The sequence below is a fragment of the Euprymna scolopes genome, chromosome 1 (assembly GCF_053919585.1).
Source record: "Euprymna scolopes isolate OS-2025 chromosome 1, ASM5391958v1, whole genome shotgun sequence".
Lineage (NCBI taxonomy): Eukaryota > Metazoa > Mollusca > Cephalopoda > Sepiida > Sepiolidae > Euprymna > Euprymna scolopes.
The window spans coordinates 66,568,004-66,587,881 of NC_136482.1; the positions used below are offsets into that span (position 1 = coordinate 66,568,004).

At 32.5% G+C, this 19,878-nt stretch overlaps 1 long non-coding RNA gene across 1 annotated transcript in view; it reads left to right on the forward strand.

The window, feature by feature from the left end:
- LOC145301511 (uncharacterized) overlaps window positions 1-19,878 on the forward strand; it is a 2,019,466-nt gene that overhangs the window by 1,074,124 nt on the left and 925,464 nt on the right. The window contains exon 4 of the long non-coding RNA XR_013873525.1: window positions 7,840-7,890. This is a non-coding gene — a long non-coding RNA (uncharacterized LOC145301511). The remainder of the gene's footprint in view (window positions 1-7,839; window positions 7,891-19,878) is intronic.

The window sequence follows — 19,878 nt, forward strand, 5'->3', positions numbered from 1 at the left end:
TATAAATTATATTTATAATTATAGTGTTTACGGAGATAGCACAAACTGTGGATGAAGCCTGTCTTAAAGTGGCTGTTATTAGTTCAAAAGACAGTTGGTTGCATTGCCTAGATCTTAAATGGAGGAATGTACTTGTGGAGAACCATTCTGCAAATTTAAATACTTATAAAATGTTATTAAACAAATTTGAAATATTCAAAACATTTTATTAGTTTTTTTCAAATTCTCTCACCCCCATTTTTCTATTATTGTTTAGTGGTAATTTGTTGTTTCTATTTTGAAACAGTTTTCCAAATAAATACAAGTTGGTTTTTCACACTTAGATGTCAATATTATATATTGCATATGTCTACGTTCCAAGTGATAGATTTAACTTGTTCTGTTATAAAAAAGTATAAGATGAGGACACTTTTTGCATGTTACCTCATGAAAAGCTCGAAAACTACTTTTTAAATATTGCATTCTACTCGCCATAAAAGACTGTCCGTTTTGAAAGAGATGTATACTATGAAGCAGCAATTCATAGCCGTAACAGATATTTTCCTGAATAGACAATATTGCAAATTTTCTTCGTGAAATGTATAGAAGTCAATGATATTTATTTGTAGCTCTTATTTTAAAATAATATACACTATCATTTCAGCCTGGAGTTTCCCGGGTGTTTGGGGGTGTATGTTGAGCAAAATAAAAGCGGTTACTTTTTTAACTTTGACCCCTATTTTGTCCCCTTAACATTTATTATTTCGAGTTGGTTATGAAGTCGGGATAATTGATAATAATTACTTTAATTTAATAACTCGGGGATGTTTCTGATTTGCTGAATTTATTCACTTTTAGTTTGAAATATTACACTTTGTTAATTGCAAACATGGGCCTTCTACGATTGAAAAGTCTGCAATAATAATTTTATAAAAATTCTCCTCCAATGTATGTAAACAACATTAAAAAAGTATATAGATTTGCATCAATTACGTTTATAGAAAAGTACATTTTTTTAATTAAAAAAAAGCAACAACAGTAAAAATTAAATTGAAATTTAATGTTGAACATTTAACTTTATCTTTTTGTTACAACATGTACTAAATGTTTGTGCCTTGTAAAGATATTAAAAATTCGTCTGCTATCAAAAATAATTTGAAAGTCTCATGAAAGAGTTTATAAAAATTTATTATTTTTCCCCATTCTTTTTATCCATGTTCTTTAGAAATACTTGATATTGCCCAATAAAATATATATATATAATATAAAGCTGAATGTGTGTATGTGTGTGTGTTTGTGTGTGTGTCTGTGTCTGGTCACGAACAGCCTCCTATATGGTTGACTATTTTAAAAGACTGATTACATATAATGATAGAAGATGTATCGAGACACAGACATGGGGTTGTTTGATATGGCAGAACGGTGGTTCATTAAAATTGTGGGGTCTGCGTTCGCGCCTGGTCCACAAAGTATGGAAATAAAAAAATTAAAAATTAAAAAAAAAACGTTTACAAGTGTTTTTGATATAGATGTACATAAGAATACTTTGATAAGTATGCTTTATCTTAAATAGGGATAATAAAATTGTGGGGTCTGCGTTAGCGCCTGGCCTCCATGGAATGGACATAGAAAAAAACTTTAATAAAGACTTTTCAGATCTATATGCGTAAGTATACTTTGATAATTATGTTTCAGTTTGAAGAAATATGATATAATAAAATTATTAGGTGTTCGTTCGCGCCTGACCTCCATAGAATGGAAATATGTCACAAAGTTTAACAAGGTGTTTTGATATAGAACCACAGAATATTGTGATAAGTGTTTCAGTGTGAACAGGTATGGTATAATGGATCATGGGGTTTATCTATTTTATATTTACTTTCATCATATTTTTTTGGGTTTTGATACCCCCAAATTCGAAGCTATCTCTTTACAACCCTTCTTTTTCATAACCTATCATACTTTAATAAATCAGAGTCCATTTTCTGTATACTGTTTTGAACCCAGTTAACGACGGGTACTTTTGCTAGTATTTATATAATCTTAAACAAAACGAATTAACTTTTTTTATATATGCAAATAGTATTATTTTATATTTCTCAACAACAACTTGACTATCAAATGAGCCAATTTATAATTGACTTGTTTTTTTTGTGTTTCTTAATAAAATAAAAGGGGAACTGGATTTTATCACAGCCTATCAATGTAGTAGGGTAATATTAAAAAATGTAGGTAGAATGCATTTTAACATTATTTTAGATGTTAACATCTTAAATAATGTTTGAACGACCCCCTCTTTTTAAAATTTCAATGGCCTTTTAAAAAAGTATTTATTCTGGGGCCTATTTTACTGTATATATATATATATATATATATATATATATATATATATATATATATATACATATATATATATATAAGTACACTATGATGCATGAAAGATGCTGTAATATCCAAACATCTGCATAGTCCTAATTACAGGGCAAACAAACAATTGTACACATTTATTCACAATGTCCAGGGATATTAGATACTTAATTGCAATGGATGTTTTAAATATGTTAGAATTCAGTTCCATGACACAGGAAGTCTATTTCCAGTGGCTGATAAAACGCAATAAATCGTACGGTAAATATGAATATTAATTATTTTAGTAACTTCTCGTTCAGCAACAATCATAATTAACTTATCATACCGTGAATCTTTTACCACAGACATAACGTTAATATAAAGACCTACGGAACTTTGCTTTCATCACCAGAGTTATATGCTTGAAAAATGGATAGCTGATTTCAAAACTATTTTAAATATAAAACAATACGGCATTAACAAGTAAATGGCGAACAAACCACGTTGGCGTAGGCGATGATTGCTTAATTCATATATTGTTGAATCAGACCTGTAGCCATACTGTACGTACATTGTCATATGCTTGTAAATTATGGCTTATTTCGAAACTATTTCCTACTGTTTCATCGGCTATGTAATAATATTAAATAGAATTTAACATATCCGTATTAAATTTTACTAGACGAAAGGATACTTGAAAGTTTGAGTTAACATTAGATTGCCTCATCGATGTCTATTGCTAACTGTTTAATTTATTTCTGTATTCACGCTTGAATATATAAATAAAAAGTTTAAAATTTTCTCTTTCAAAATCCTTCTCTTTAAATATATTTTTGGCGTTTTTTTTTCTTTACCGAAATAATTTTTCTGATATACACAGTTCCTCATTAAATGATGGCATTTTGAAGGGCTCTTTTTTTTAGAAAAGTGAACGAAATGCCAGTTCCAAAAATAAGTGTTTTCATTTTGTTAGGTCCGAAACGAAAAAAAATTAAATCGCAACGACTGGCGGAGTATGTCAATAAAACTACCAACATTAAAACTTCAAAATATATTTTTCCTTAGTCATCACTATTCTCAAAGCACTTTAGCCAATCTCTTTTGATATCTTGGTCGTAAAATCCGGAGCATGCTTTGTGATTCACATGTCTGCTGCCACCCTTATATTGACGAATTCATCATTTTACTGCGCTTACATCAAAATCATCGGCTATGTAAACATTCATCAGCCAAGCGTGAATGTAAATCGGTTCAATTCTTTCTGCTTAAAAGTAATCAAATCACGTGTCTTCATTTCTGATAATCAACGTTGACAGGGTTTGTTGTCACACCGTCAACATCTACAAGAAGAGATAAAATCTTTTACGTCATGACTGTAATACTTTAATCATTATAATAATGAAATTTGTATCTCCTTAGATTTGTTTGTGTTGAATAAAAAATAGCAGAAATTAGTTTTCGAACATCATATATAATTTTGCAAGAGAAAGGGAGAAGAAAAAGCTGTTTTCTAAATTGGCAGTATTTTGCGCGAACAGTTAGCAGAGTTGGTGGAAATTTTCTGTTTCTATGTCTATCCTTGTAGCCATGTCACTAGTAAGGGTGCTGGAGGTAAACGTTTTGTCTGGGCTGACGTTATCCGCCTGATAGTCAGGGACCCGAACCTTCGATTAACCACTAAGGAGGCTGTCCTATCACCAGGTGCAACGTACTGGGGCTGCTGTATTGCCATTTGGTGAATGGAATCTGGACCATGCAGTAGCTTCTGGTGGGGCCTCTCGATGCCATACTAGTGAGTAATTGTTACGGATTTACCTTATCATGTGCTACAAAAAAAAATCTTCGTTTCTTTTTCTCTCTTAGTTTTCCCTCTCTGTCCTGCTCTAAGTAAATCTGACGACCTACTCCACAAATTCCAAAATTTCATCATGACAAGTTTCAAGAAAAAATTCACGATTAAACCCGGTTCTCCAACTTCCAACGTAGACCCCTACTACCATGTCTCCTTCTCCAACATCAGGGGTCAACGTTCTAACCTTCCAGAGGTTGAAACCCAATTACAGAAGACTAAACCAGACCTTTTATTTTTAAGTGAAACTGGCATTGGACAGGCTATTTCCCTGGATGAGTTTGCAATTGCAGGATACTCTAACTTAACTTCTAAATCTGACCCCCAAGATCGCCATGGGCATGGAATATGTGCCTATATAAAAGATAGCTTTCCATGTGGGAGGGACATCTCCAGGGAAGATCCTAACTTACACTATATGTGCTTCCGGGTTGCTTTAGCTCACACTACTGCATTTATATTTACTCTCTATCGCCCCCACAACAGCGGAGTTACTATCTTTCAAAGCATATCTGAGAAAATTGACCAAGTCCTTTCTACTTATCCTTCAGCTAACATTCACGTATGTGGTGACTTCAAAGTTCACAACGTCGAATGGTATACCCACTCAAACAAGACCGGTGATGAGGGGATGTTCTGTCATGATTTCTCCATTGCCTATGACCTCACTCAGATTGTTCAGGAACCTACCCGTGTGCCCGATAGTGACGGCCAGTATGCGAGCCTACTAGACCTTTTTCTCACAACTTGCCCTGAACTATGTTCAGTTTCTGTTCTGTCGCCTCTTGGATCTTCCGACCACTCTGTTGTATCAATTAAGATAAAAATGAAATGTAATAAGTCCCCAAACGTACCTCTTCATCGTACTGTATATCGATACACTAAGGCTGACTGGGATAGCTTCCGTACATTTATATATGATCTACCTCTGCATTCCATGTTTAAAAAGGATGTGTCCTCTATAGTATTAGACCTGACTGAATGGTTAATTGTAGGTATTGACCATTTCATACCCTCTAAAAAGTTTCAGCAAAAACCTAACAGCCAGCCATGGTTCTCTCCAGAATGTGCTGCTGCCATTGCGCACAGAAATCACTTTTTCCACTGCTTCAAACGTAATAGATGTATGGAAACTAAAGCCGTTTTCAGAACTGCCAGCAACCATTGTAAGAAAGTAATAAGGAACGCAAGAGAGTTGTATGCTCAATCTGTTAAGTCCAAAGTAGCTGAGCAGCGGCTGGGTTCCCACCAGTTTTGGCAAATAGCAAACAGAATCCTGAACAGAAGCGTGTGCTCCATCCCAACTATTATCAATGGACCTGAGGTAATCTCGTCAGCATCAGACAAAGCCAAACTCTTTGTCAAGAACTTTGCAGCTAATTCTACCCTTTGCGACGAAGACCGCCAACCCCCAATATTTCCTCCTGTATCAGAAAACACGCTATGTGATATACGTATATCTGTATGTGATGTTGACAAGCTAATCAAAAACCTTGATTCGAGTAAAGCAACTGGCCCGGATGGTATTCCAATTATAGTACTCAAAAACTTCAACCTGAACTAGCGCCCATACTTACAAAACTGTTTAAACGTTGTCTTAAGGAGAATAGTTTCCCATCTACCTGGAAAATCTCATCAGTATGTCCTGTATTTAAGAATTCAGGTGATCGCTCATCCCCCTCTCAGTACAGGCCAATAAGTCTCCTGTGCGTCATGAGTAAGTTGCTAGAATCTGTGTTAAATACAGAAGTAATCAAACATCTCAACAAAAATAACCTTCTTAGTGACACTCAATATGGTTTCCGTTCTGCTAGATCTACAGCAGATGTCATTACAGTTATATCGCATAGGATTAGCAAATCTCTCGACGGTGGCAATCTTTCTAGGGCTATTGCTCTTGACATATCTAAAGCCTTTGTATAGGGTATGGCATAAAGGTTTACTTCATAAGATCGCTAGCTATGGTATAGCTGGAAAAGTCTTCTCAATTATTAAATCATTTCTTTCTGATAGGTTCATAAGAGTAGTAGTTGAGGGGCAAAAATCAGAAGCTCACAGTATTAATGCCGGTGTCCCTCAGGGATCCATCCTGGGCCCAACTCTTTTCCTGATCTACATTAATGATCTTCCAAATCATATCCTTACATCATTTATAGACATTCATGCTGACGACACTACTATTTATGGTACCACATCTAAGACAGTAAACGACCAAGTTCTCTCCAATTCTCTCTCCTCTGATCTTGAGCACGTAGTACAATGGGGAAAGGAGTGGCTGGTTACTTTTAATGCATCTAAAACCAAGCTTCTCTCTTTACATCATCAACATTCTAATCCACATTTGTCATCAATTGAAATTAATGGCTCTCGTCTTCAGGAGGCCTCAAGTTTTGACAAGCTTCTGGGCTTGACCATTACTCCTGATCTTAAATGGAACACGTATATCAAATCTGTTGCCAAGGCCGCTGGAAAAATGGTGGGACCTTTCTATCGATCCGGTAGATATCTCACTGCAGATGCTATTCTCTATCTATATAAGAGCCAGGTACGTCCAAGGATGGAATACTGTTGCCACATCTGGGCAGGATCTGCTAGAAAGGACTTGTCCTGCCTTGATAGAGTTCAAAATAGACTTCGTAGCCTCGTAGGAGATGTCCTTTTCTCCTCCTTGCAACCTCTATCTCACAGAAGAGATGTTGCGAGTTTGTCTCTGATGTATCGTTATTTTCATGGAAAGTGTTCAACTGAGCTTCAATCTATGGTCCCCCCTCGCCAAACTTTCACAAGAAACACTCGTCTAGCTGTAAACACTATCAATAATTTCCCCCCTCTTTATCTGTGCCTAAACCTAAACATAGATTCCATGAACAAAGCTTCTTTCTTAGAACTGCACGCCTGTGGAATTGTCTTCCGTTTTCCTACTTTCCGGCTGACTACAATATGGTTGTGTTCGAGTCTAAAGTAAATAAGTTCTTGATGAGCCGTTCCATATAAGTTATCAAATTTACCAAATTTTCATTACCAATGATTACTATATTGACCAATTTCTACTGTACACTCTTTAACCCTTATCCTTGAGTGGCCTCTGGGCCTTGATAATGTGGTGATGCCTTTGTAAAAAAAAATTGATGGGAATCCAATAAAAACGTGTATTAAAAATAATTGTGCCATTCTGTTCTGAAGATTTTCATTAAAACTTCTTAAGATTAAATTCATAGGTCATGGCAGATATTATAGTAAATATATCATGAATATTATTAGGCATACATAATAATGTATTACTCCTTATACTAGCTTCATGGCTAGAAATATATCGTTACATAAATGTAGGAGACGACAATGTTAAGACCTTTTAAAAATTAGACGCCTTTATTTTTGGTCCTAACCAGCAAGTTTGTGGCAAAAAATTCACTGTGATATAATTTTCTGAAGTAGTGCTTTAAGTGTTGTTTTAACTTTGAGATATTATGCTGGCATATTAACAAATATGTTGAAAGTTTTATTTGACGAATGTTTTGATATCTGAATAGTTTTCTTTGCACACAGGAGGTTACCGCAAATATTTAGACATGTGAAAAGCCTTCATTGACTGTTTCTTCTTTCTAATGTATGGAAACACATACATTCATTGTTACACTAATGTTTGTCGTATTTATTTACAGATATGAGTACACATTACTGAATATCAACCGGAACCCCAGTTTTATATATATGTAAGTATATTCCTAATTTGTCAATTTTATTTTTATTACATAGATATTATTCGAATATATACGTACGTTTATGCTGCATGCTCAACTGTCATTGCAAATTCATAAAATACAAATTAATTATAACCATTTTACATTGTGGACGCACTTTTGTGTTGAGGTTAAGCAACAGCCCTCTGGTCTTATTCGAAAATGTAACTCGTGATGTCTAGTCGGCCGGGAGCTCGCCACATGAAGTTCTAAGTGCTTCTGTGTTGAATTCTTCTGAAAGCGAAAAGCGAAGCTCGCATATGCCAGAATTAATGGAGACAAACAAATAAAAAATCTATTCTACTAAACACCAATGTCACAAAAATTACAGTCTTTTTACAAATATATACACGTACAGTTCTTAGCAGATTTTTAAATTCACAAATCTCTCTTCTTCGTAGATAGCATTCAGTCGAAATGGAGAGAGGGATCAAGTGTTTGGGAGCTGGATCCTATCAAGGTTGGCGCAAATCTCTCTCCAATCTGTCTAATTTCGAGCGGCGTTGGCTTTTTATATTAAGGCCACGGTGTGCGTTAGACGACCTAACCAACAAATCAGAGCACTCTGCGTATCTGGGGATTTCCAGATCTAAATTGTATGTGCACATTTCAGCCATAATCTAGAGTTTTGAAATCTGGGACCAAAAATGGCATCCGTTCACATGACCCCAAGTGTCTTCACTTGTTAATTTCCCTTGCCCAGAACTCAGATCACTCATATTAATATGATTGCACCATTATTGTTTAGAAAAAATGCATGCTTAGTTTTTAGAATATATTCAAAAACAAGTTTTAGTAGGACGGCTAGATTAATTGTATATATATATATATATATACATATATATATATATATATATATATATATATATATATATATTATTCATTCTACATAATTACTTATCGAACTATATGCGGGGTGTCTGTTATATTAACGGAAGTTTTCAACAAATCTGGCTCAATGGCTTATGGCACGAACTAAATTGCTTCACTGATTTAATTAGTTTTAAAAAGTGTTCTTTATGTCGAAATAAAAGCCAATGAATCAAACGGTTCTATTGCGTGATAAAACGAAATAAATCGATACAGCAAATATTAATATTTATTATTTTAGTGACTTCTCATTTATCAACGGTCATAGTTAAGTAATTATACCGTAAATCGTTTACCACGATCATCACGGACATTTGCTTCCATCACCATAGTTACATTCTTGGAAAATAGATTTCAGATTTTCAAACTATTTTTTAATAGAAAAAGAATACGGAATTCGTAACTAAATGGCTAACAATTTGACGTTGTCATAAGTAATAAGTGCTGAATTCCGATATTGGTTAGTCACACCTATAGCCATGATAAACGCACATATTTGAAAAAAAAAAGATGTCTGATTTTGAAACTAATTTGAATATATAACGCATTGATAAGTAAATTGCTAACATTTCAAAGTTGTCATAGTTGATGAGTGTTGGATTCACATGTGGTTGACTCACAGCTGTTTCAATATTGCAGGTGGAAGACGAGCAGAAAATCAATGTCAATTTCGCAATTTAGTTGACTCATTATCAAGAACTGTACGATTAGAAGAAAACTGCTTATACGGAGTAATTTAAGAGAATATCTTTATATATAGGCATATTTAAACATTATGTTCTTGCTATGTGTTCGTTTTGATAAACCAATAACTCGATCGGAAGAAGATAATAGTTTCTGAGTTCTTCTATTCTCTGGAGATTGTTAAATGTAGATATAGGCATGCTAAAAATTGCAAAAATAAAAATATACACAATTTCGATATGAAATTCAATATCTGTTTCATTTTGAACTTATATATAATTTCCCTTACTCTATGATATTTAAAAACTTTTAAATGTTACTTTATATGTTTATTGTGTTTAGCAAATTAGATATAAACCATTATAATATTCGCTAATATTTTATCCTTTAAGGAGATGGGTAGACATCGAGAACCTATAGGTAAAGGATATATACTAATTGAAATGTATTCTTTGTCTTGAATATAATAAAAAATTCTGGATTTGAAATTAACTATTTCACGTCATAACATTTCAATTACTAAATTATATATATATATATATATATATATATATATATATATATATATATAAGGATGTTGCTCAAGGAACTGGGAGTGATTACAAATACCATTAATATAATGACTGACCTTATTCATTCATAGCGTGAAATTAACATTTCTTTTTCGAAAGTATGGACTTGACGTTACTAACCGTGCTATGAGTCAAAAGCACAGATGTGTCACAATACTGGCAAAAGTAAAGTGCATTGCTAATGGTCGTGACTATGTAAAAAATACATTCGTTAGTTCAAAATGTCTCTCGTTTAAATCGGCCCATTCACGGTTTCGAAGCTGTCCCACTATTTGCAGTTTTAAATATTGAGGCTTTTCGTTTTGAAAGACCCTTATATGACGACGCGCACCCCTGGCAAATATGCCCAACGATCCTACATCTTTGGCGAAAGTGATATTAGAATGGTGGTGGGTATGTAGAAAAGTTAGTTCTGGAGCGCCAAATCTCACTGGTTATATGGTACAATTCCAGTTTTTTTGTTTGCAACTTCTAGTTTAAAATAGGGAGATTTTATTTAAGAACAAATTTCGTACTTATCCTTTTAAAACTATTAAACGTGTATTATTTAGATTTTTGGGAATATTGTTCTTATTTGAAGTGTTATTATAACAACCTTTCCGTCAAGATAACATCCGACCTCTTTTGGGTGTATCTTGACGAAATCGGGAATATTTCTATCGAACTCGGGAATCTGGACGGAATTTCGAACGAAACGGTTTGTTTGAGTAGTTTGCTCTCATTCCGTCCGTTATGACGTAATATAGGTCCTAAGAAATTTGCAATTGTAGTTTTTAGTCACTGACACTAAATGTTGTATGTTAAACCTCCAGGAGAATATCAGTTGGGCAATAGAATGTTTTCAATCACTCTTACAACTGCGCCACTTGTCCTAGCGTGTAGATTCTCAAGTTCAATAATTAAGACACGAATAAGGTCGGAGGTTTCATCGACTTAAATGTTAGGAAAATTATACTCACGATCAGAACAGTAGTCCGAAGAACTGAAAAAAATCCGATTATTTCAATATTTTCAATTCTTACAATTAGACACTTTAAAAAATATCTAATAAATTAATTGCAAAATAGTTTGAAAATAATTTTCTTGTATACCTGATATACAGCAATGCGCAATTTTGTGAGAAAAATAAATATAATGTTTTCATCTTAAGTTTTATTTTCACAACGTTTAGGAATGTTTTCATGTGAATCTCATTAGTGGAAATCTAGAATCTTGACAGAATTTCGAACGGGATCCTTTATTTACGTTAAGGATGTAGTATGGTCTTAATATGTCAGCCATAAGTAATTCGCAATTTTATTTTTCGGTTACCCACACTGTGAATTGGTCGTTAAACTTTTAAAGAGATATCACTTTTACAAATGATTTTTCTAATGCATCAAATCATTTCTGTAGCGATGCTATATAAGACCCCAGTGAGTGGAAACATTTATAAATCTTCAATTCCTTAATTCGCTACTGTAAACACGATAGAGTTAACCTACTAAAAATCAAACTATACCCTACTTCTAGGAAACCTTTTAACAGTAAACCTTCATACAAACATAAAAATAGAGAGGCGTATATAAAGATTTGAATGGGAAAAAACAGAAAATCATTATATCTGCAATAAAATTAAGAACAATCGCATTACGAATATGCATACATAATATAATAGCTATTAGTTCATGTTTTAATTTTTAGTCTTCATAGTCTATGCATTTACATTAAAGAAAAAAAGTAAATCGTAAGTTAAACATTTTGGTTTTGATTCTCTTTGGTGGCGAACGAGTCATTTTTTTTAATTTACTTTTGAAATTATTGCTATATATTTAGTCCAATATAATATATTAATAAATACGAAATCGTCAAAAATCAATATGTCAGATTTAAGCATATTTTATGAACAGACATTGCCGGGAGGCCTGTCAGTTTTTTCTAATAAAATACGCTTACGAATAGCGGGGTTTCAACGGACACAGTTCGTTTCTGTGACCAGGATATTTTTCCGTAATCGTCTTATCTCCGAACCGTATTTTAATAGGTATGATGGAATTCATTATTCGTATTTAGAAACTATATTCACAGAATTGATGTATATGTACGATACAAAACATTTAGAATATCCATTTAACTGAATCAATTAAGTAGCACATACAAATTATTTTCTTTGTCTTTTCCTACAGTATTTCATTACAATTTCTTTATCAAAATAAACACCACAAATAGCATCACCACTAAAATATCGCTATGGTTTATAGTCATGCCGATTGCTTCTAAATTGACGATTTAAAAATATCCAACTCCTAAATAAATATGGATTCATTAACATTAGTACCTACTATAATAATCCTTACTCCAGCAGTGCGAATTGCTTTTTAAGTAAATAGTTAAATTGTTTAAAACCTAAAGCTTGGATGCAACATATTTTGCACAACTGTGGCATATTTAGTATTTAGTTATCGATAATGTTAAACCAATATATGTATATATATATAAATATATATATATATATATATATTAGTGATGGGACGATTATAAATTTCCAATTACCGATTCCGTTCTAAGTTTCTGATTCCCATACAATCCCTGATTCCGAATCAGACTGTTTAAAATTTATAAATATTTCATTAGAGAGTGTTTGTTTTTGTAAATTTTTAAATCATTACGTAACGTCCGGGTAATTTCCTCGTATATTTTGTTCTCAAATTTTTTCCTTGTAATTGATTGAAAATTGTGAGAAAATAACAGATATGTTTTGATTTTAAAACGAAGTTAGTATCTATCAGTTCGTCGTTTGTGTACAACATGCTACGTGAAAGTTCATAAACAGATGAAATAGTCGATGATTGATAGGCAAAATGAGGCAACAATATAAGAAAAAATATAAACAACGGCCTCCCCTAACAATGAATTCATAAATAATAATGCTAGGATTTAGAATACAATTTTTAACATAGGAGGGGCGTGGGATTTTTTAACAATTGTGTGCGCTCTTTCTATCAATGAAGTATAAATTATATTTTAATTATAAATATTTGGTGGGTTATTGAATTGATTTGCTTTGCTGTACAAAAAACAAAACCAAAAACGAGATGCAAATAATAATGATAAGAATTATAATAATGACATATAATAATAATTTGTAGATTTACACTCTAAGCTGAATCCCCATTCAAGAATTAAATCTTATGTTTATCGGTGATTACGTGTGAAACCCTTAAAATATTAGCGAAAAGAAAGACAATTATTTTAGTATTTAGAGTTGAAGATCAGTTTCGAATAAATTAATTTAACCTATAATAAACGGTATTTAGAGGGAGATGCCAGCACCCCAACACACTATATTTCAATCCGACATTTGGGGTGGCATAGATGTACGTCAGTGCGCCAAATTTGATTCCGTCATGAAAACAATTTTCTACCAAACAAATCTACATTTTTTATCTCGCGAATAAACATGAGATTACATGTGAAAAACCACGTTTATATATTAAAACCAACTACCGAACTGAAGATGATGTATAACTAACTTTTTGATAAATATCTCTGTGGCGTACCGGAAAAATATTTTGGTAATAAAATAAAAATGAATAAAGTTTATTTTTACAAGAACATTAATACATTTATCTAGCCAATAAACATGAAATTGCATATGAAAAACCAATTTTATTATTTTAAAAAATCCAACTTTTATTCTAATACATCTAAAATAGAAAAACATGCGATTTCATGTAACAGCTTGAGAAATTTAGTGGTAATAATACAATAACACGCAAACAATAAGTTTACGTTATAAATAACGAAAACGATCACACCTTGTTAATCAGACAATGTTTTAAGGATATGTAACCAACTTTATTTGGTTTAAATATTTCGAATGCTATTATTCCGACTCAAACTTTAGTATAAATTATGTGATTGTTAAAAGTCATAAAATCCACGATATTTTCCTACTACTTACCCTAAGTCTGAGTGGCAATACGAAAAATAAAGCAATTACATGTCGTTTTATGATTTTTTTAGCTAGACTTATTATTATTGGTAAAATTACTTTACTGCTTAAAAAGTTAGCATGTACCGAAAATGGAACTATTTTACATTATATGTATATACACAACTGAACCCCATTCTGAATTCGAAAATAACACTTAGCCCCCTTAAATGTAGCATCTCATCTGTTTTGGGTTATTTTAAATGTAAATGATTTATTTTGTTTTTATATATTCTATCCAAGGTTTTAATAAACATGTAAGATTTTGATCTATGTATCGACTTGTGCTAAAGCCAAACAAAATACAAGGAAACGTGAAATATTTCAATGACACAATATAATAATAAAAAAACACCAATTTTCTGTTGGACTTCTGCTACTTTACTAATGGTTATGCAAAAAACACATTAATCCAAGTAGATCTTCATGTATATTTTTTATATTAATTTTCTAGATAAATTTATAGATTTTATATGTATTTTTATGCTTATTAGCAAGACAAATGTATGAAAATTCTTGTAAAAATAAATGTTATTCTTTCCTATTCTTCAAAAAAAACAGGTTACTTGCACATCATAAATATATTTATGAAATAATTAGTTTGGCCAAGAATTGAAAACATCAACATCTGCTTCGTCGCATCAGTTGAATTTTTAAAAAAATAATAAGCGTTTTTTTAATTAAATTTCATATGTAATTTAATGTGTACTGACTATATAAATGTATAATGGTGTTTTTAAAAAAACTTCATTGATGTCATACATTAGAAAAATATTTGTACGGTACGCTACACAGAGATTTATGACAAATTTAATTTTGTTTTAGAGGAAACACATCGACTTCACCTTCGTTGTTTGATTTTTTTAAATAATAAACATGGACTTTCATATAAAGGTATATGTTTATTGGCTCGATAAATGTATAAAGCTTTGGAAAAATTAATTTATTCATATTTATACATTTGAAAAATATTTCCCCGATACGCCACACAATGATTTAGTAAAAAAAATAATGGTTGATTGAAATCTGGCGTCCTGGCGTCCCAAAAAAGACTTACCATACGATTGGTATGTAAAATAAGAAAACTATGTTGAGAGAAAATAGTTAAGAAACTCGTCAGATTTCAATAATTAGTTTCTACATAATAACGTATTATTTAGAAAAGCATTCTTTGCATTGGGGGATTTCTGTTAAGTATTCTGTACCTTCTCTCTTAAAAAAACGTTCATATTTTGTCTCACAATTATACATATTTTCTTGATTATTAGTTTGATTTGTATTATTATAAAAGAAAAAAATAGTTACTACTAATACTACTACTACTTCTATTATTATTATTGATATTAATAATAATAATAATAATAATAATAATAATAATAATAATAATAATAATAATAACAGCACCGAATATATTAATCAGCTAAATCACTTTCCCATAATAGGATTCTACATGTTTAAATGATTATGTGACGAAAAGGAAAAAAAAACAAACTATTTTTCAAATACTGTGTAAGAAAACAATTTCGTACATAAAATGAACGTAAAATATTACTCATTTCCGGTCCATTCTTGCTTAATCGCTCAAAAATAGAACATTAAACAAAATACTCGTGAAGCATAACATTTTTGATCGAATGTTAACTTTTATTTATGTATTTCTACCTGCGTTTGTTTAATTTTTAATTTTAGCGGTAATCAATAGCCATTCTGCCGGGTTTATTGGACAGCCATTTTTAAATTCTAACTCAAAGAGTAGACATTAAGTCTGATTTGAACCAAAATACACACATTGAACGAAATTTAAACACAAATAAATTCATTCAGGTAAGAGAGTTTTGCATTTGGTAATATTTATTTGTTGTGTATTTGTTTCATTTTTTCTTTTCTGGTAATTACAGTAATAATTTTCTCAATCCCATTCTTCTTTTTCAAGTACGTGTATGAGTTTAAATGTAGATATACTTTCATTTTAATTAACAAAATCTTTGGAATATATTTTTATGTATCTCATCCTAGATTTTTATGAACTCATCGAAGATTTTCGTCTATATTTTTCACTTACGGCCAAAGAGAAGTGCCATAAAACTTTAATTATTTCAGAAGAAGCCAATGATAGGCACGAAAGATGTACAGGCGGAACCAACGAAATGTAAAACCTCCGTCGAAAGTATTTACAATCTCTTTAATAATCGAGTGAACTCACTCAAACAGAAGCATATAAGGATTAAGAAAATAGATGCGAAAAGTTTACAAAGAAGTTCAGAAAGTTAGCTCTCGATAAATGACTAATAAATAAAATAAATTAAACTCTGTGAATCAATATTTAATCTGTAAATGAGATTTATAACAAATTCTGTAGTCCAGTTCAGTCTTATGTTGTACATGAACAACATCTAATAAACGTAAAACAATTTGTGCTTGTTATATTGTTATTCTAAAAAGAAAAGAACCGGTTTGGAATCGGAAATTATCCGCTTCCCATACCGATTCTGATACCTCAAAAAGTTGCGATATTTTCGATTCCCGATGCGGGTCACCAGTCCAAACCCTAATATATATATATATATATATATATATATATATATATATATATATATATATATATATATATATATATATATATATATATATATAAGCCTGAAGAATCCTAGAGTGGATGAAACGCCGGATATTCAGTGTAGCTTAATCGCCATATATATTTTATAAATTACTAACTCTACCTACGTATTGAGCCCTTTTGAAGTAAATACTTAGTTTACGCATTAATCTATACTTTCGTATATTAATTTTATTTGAGTAAATGAAGTAGTTTTATATATATATATATAAATTCGATAGGGAATATGCCTGAGGACAAAATTCCAACAAAAGAGGTAGAATCAGAAAGGTGTGACCTTGAACAGAAATTTATTAATATTTTATTAATAATTAATGTATGCGGAGGTATAATTCAAACATTTCATTGTTTATTTTACAGCTGTCTCTTTTCATTTTTTATGTTATAAGTAGTTTATAAGGCCTTTTACAAAGTAATTATTTAATACTTCTTTCTGGCAAGGCGATTATACGAGGGGCGTACAATTTGTAATGCCCCTTACCCACTTCCAGTTGTCTGATCCAGCTGTTATATATCGAAGTGTTATGTGGCAAATTACAGCTCTGAACTAATTGTGGTTTCTGTTTTACAGGTGTCTGAACTGAGTCAGGTGTGAAATGGAGCCTGTTGAATGTCGAGCAGTGATCCGATGTTTGTATTTGAAAGGACGCACACCACATGAGACTTTTGGTGAAATGATAGAAACTTATGGGTATAATGCCCCATCATGTGACCTTGTAAAACGCTTGCATCGTGAATTCAAATATGACCGGAAGTCTGTGGAAACAGCCCTCAGACCTGGTCGCGCTCCTTCTGTCATTGATGAGGCATCTGTTTGTCAAGTTGAGGCTGCCATTTTGGAAGATCAGCGCATTACTATTCGCCAAATAAGCAAAGATATCGAGATTAGTACTGGGGCTGTTAAAACTATCATGGCCATTTGCATATGTATAAAATGTCTGGCAAATGGATTCCCAGGTTGCTCACAGCATTCCGGAAGTGAGAACGCGCCGAGTGCTCAAGGATGAATTTGGAGATGTGCCAAGAAGATGAGTACAAAGTTTTTCAAAGGACTGATTATACAAGATGAAATCTGGGTTCATCACTATGATCCAGAGACCAAAGCCCAGTCAATGCAAAAAAAGCAAAGGTGCACTTCTCCGCTGGCAAGGTCATGCTCACAGTCTTCTGGAACTAGGACGGAGTAGTGATGACAGATTTCCTGGAAAATGGTACCACACTTACAGGAGCCTATTATGCTTCACTTTTGAGGGAATTAAGGGAAGCTATCAAAATCAAGAGACGGGGCAAGATCAGCAAAGTTACCCTCCTCTTGCAGGACAACGCTCCGATCCACAATTCGCATGTCGCCAGATCAGATGCACGGACGTGTGTTTATGAAATCCTGCCCTATCCCCCTTACTCTCCTGACCTTGCACCCTCTGACTTTCACCTCTTCCCAACCATGAAGTATTTTTGAAAGGACAGCGTTTTCCAGATGGTGCAACCTTGATTTATGAAGTCACGTCGTGGTTGGAGGACCAACCTGGGGTGTTCTACAATAACAGTCTCCAGAGCTGCATCAAACGAGAAATGCATAACTCTGGATGTGTCCTATGTAGAGAAAAACTAATAACTGTGCCAAGTTTCGTTGTTCTACTACTATCGGAAGTGGGTCAGGGGCATTACTCATTGCACGCCCCTCGTTATAGTTTGTAAAAAAAATGAATAATAGAAGTTACTATAATATACTTTTTACAATTAAATTAATAAAAAATCTTTAATATATATTTTAATTATATTTACAAGATAGAAGCTTTAAGGTAATGTATTTATTAGAAAATAGTTTGTGCATATAAAGTCACGCAGACAAATGCCTCAAAACTAGTCAGATTAGCCATGGTTGTCGGTATCTCATAAATACCTATTATAGTAATATCATAGATAAATATTGGATATGTTAATTCTATTGTTAATATCTGATGTTTAAAACGCACAGACTTATTAAAATTGTTGATGAACAGAAGCTCTTTAACAGATTCTAAATTTATCTTTTCATAAGAATTTTCGAATTTGACATTTCTAATATAATTATTAATATTACTTTATAACGAGCAAATTCATGGCTATTAACATTAGTAGAAAAATGATTCAGTTAGTATTTGGCGATAGAATCTAGGAGGAAACAAACTGCGATTATATTATTTTATTTTCGTACTCTCGTAAATGCTGTGCTAGGTCTACGGACAACAAATATTTCCATTCGCCGAACAATATCACATAATAAAATATAGAGTACATTTTGAAATAATAAATAAGTAAATTTCAAAATTGTACATTGACTCGTAGTAGTATGAAACTATTTTTGTCGCTGGCACGGGAATTGTTGATACAAATAAATATGAATGATATCTCAGTAGAAAATAATTAAATCATGAATAATTAATTATATTTTCATTCCTTCATCATCCAAAAACATATGATCTTATGATTATGATGAACAGGTGACGATACTAACCTCGTAATCAAGTGAAAGATCCAGTTGGAGGCACAACGATTTTACATGAGAAACCTCAAAATCTCAAAATGTATAACGATATAAATCTATTAACACCATAGACATACCAAAAACACGACCTTTCCGACCTATTGATGATCGCATATAAAATGTTAGTACAAAAGCTTATAAAGCGTTAAAGTACGGTTTAAACACAAATATGGGGATATAACATTAATGTATAAGTGAAAGTGTTTGTAGGTGTGTGTTGTGCAGAAACAAAAAAAAGTGGAAATAAGCAGGCAGGTTCGAACCCGTGACGCGAAGGCGTAAAAGAAAGTGGAGGTATGTGTAAGGGTGTTGCTTGAGAAAAACAGAAGGAAAACTGCGAGCGCACATAAAAACGTGGTAGTAGGCAGCCAGAATCAAACCCGTACCACATCGTCAAACTGGAAGTGGCGTGGATTTAAACTAAGGCTACACAATCGAAAAAAAAACGATGACTTTCGAAAATATGGGTGAAAAAAAGCGACCCCTACTCTAGAGAAGTGCCCAGTTGAGGGTGAAGCAATGAATGTTTTTATCCAATTTTCGATATTTGTCGTTCAAAGGGTCTACCTTTAAAATGATACCGATCTCGTAGAAATATAATTGCCTCTGTCGAAAGTTTTTGCGAGACATACAAAGATACATGCATATATACACACAGACATAAATACATACATTTAAATAGACAGGTTCGATTTATATTATAGATAGATTAGATTCC